General features: G+C 43.7%; 1 protein-coding gene across 1 annotated transcript in view; it reads right to left on the bottom strand.

Annotated features, from left to right (window-relative positions):
- SCG3 (secretogranin III) overlaps positions 1 to 1,725 on the bottom strand; it is a 47,995-nt gene that overhangs the window by 35,919 nt on the left and 10,351 nt on the right. The gene's annotated exons all lie outside the window — the stretch shown is intronic.

The following is a 1,725-nucleotide window of genomic DNA, read 5'->3' as shown; positions in this document are numbered from 1 at the left end:
AAGGCCACTGGGGCCCTCCTTGTTTGCAAGATCCTACAGGTTCAAACCCATTTCTGGGTGTGTATACTCTAGTCATACGGAAAGGCCACTGGGGCTTAGAAAAAGGTGCTCTACCTTGAGGAAAACCACTTGAAGACTTTGGCTCCTGCTTAGGGGGAAAATAGGGAATTTCTAGGTTCCTGCCCTGGCCAAGTTCACTTTTGTAAGTTCTCTTAAGTCTCTCCACACAAAACTGCCTTTCAGCAAAGAGAGATATCATTTCACATTATCTACCAGGAGGGTTAGTGCCAGCACACAGGAAAGCCTGTCAGAATTCCTAACGTATAGCAGAGCAGTCACACTTGGGAATTCCTCGATGACAATTCAAGGGCTGTCTGAATGGGTACACTAGATTCTTCCTTTGAGACTTGATCTGCGTTTGGTGTTCCTCATCTGAGCAAATGGCCCATTCTCTCTTGAGTGAACTAGACAAAAATATAAGAGCTGTTCTTGCTTCTTCCTTCTTTCACTCATTCATTCCACTAGTAGCTTTGATGACCCTTATGTTCAAAACATATCCTAAATTTGTACATTTCTCTCTCTACTGCCACAATCCAGTCCAAGCAGCCTTTTTCTCTCACCTTCCAACTGGTACATTATCTTTCTTTCTTTCTTTCTTTTATTTTTTAGACAGAATCTTACTATGTTGCCCTCGGTAGAGAGCTATGGCATCACAGCTCACAGCAATCTCTAATTCTCGGACTTAAGCAGTTCTCTTGCCTCAGCCTCCACAGTAGCTGGGACTACAGAAGCCTGCCACAATGCCCAGCTATTTTTCTTTTGTGGCAGTTGTCATTGTTGTTTAGCTGTCCAGGGCTGGGTTCGAACCCACCAACCTCGGTGTATATGGCTGGCACCCTAATCACTGTGCTATGGACGCTGAGCCAAGTGTAATCTTTTTAAAAATCGGATCATGTAACTCCTTTGCTTTAAATCCTGTGTTTTCCCGGGGCTGTCCCAATAAAGGTCAGAACCCATTTGTGGCTCATATGCTCTGCATGGTCTGGCCCGGGTCCCCCTCCCCAGCCTCTTCTCTCTGCTGTCTCTTTCCCTGCCAGCCACACTGCCCTTGTTGCAGTTGCCTGGATACTCCACACATCCTTTTCTACGTGCCGCCTCTCATGTTCACAAGTTAACTCCTATTTGACCTTCAGTTACTTCCTAGAGAAGCATTCCCTGAGCCTAAGTCCCAAACAGAATCCTTTTTAATAAGGTCTCATGGAACTAGGTTCCTTCCTTTAGAGCCTTTGATGCAGTTGTAATGAAAATACACAAATATAATGAAAATGCTGTTTAAAGACTGTCTACCTCTTGCACTAGACTTAAAGCTTCACGGGAGCTGGGATTATATTTTTTTATTTTTTAGAGAAATGAAGAGACAAAGAGTCTCATTTATAGTCAAATTGCATCTGCTGGAGAGATGGGAAAGGGTCAAAAGTCTCCTTGGATCTATTGTAGGACGAAGTGTTAGAAATAATTGTATTTCCCAGAATATTCCTTTCATTTTCACTTTGGACTTATTACTGGCATACTAGGTACCAGGATCCACACATGATTTTCCATTTTCAATAGGAATACATATTTTTAAACGAGCATGGTATTCATGGCGCATGACTCATGGTTGGCATTCAAGAACTATTTGTTGGCTCGGCGCCTATAGCTCAACCGGCTAAGGCGCCAGCCACG

Source organism: Otolemur garnettii, unplaced genomic scaffold, assembly GCF_000181295.1.
Source record: "Otolemur garnettii isolate 467f Iridium unplaced genomic scaffold, OtoGar3 scaffold00011, whole genome shotgun sequence".
Lineage (NCBI taxonomy): Eukaryota > Metazoa > Chordata > Mammalia > Primates > Galagidae > Otolemur > Otolemur garnettii.
The sequence above is the reverse complement of the archived record's forward strand: the minus strand, read 5'-3'. Positions and strand labels throughout refer to the sequence as shown.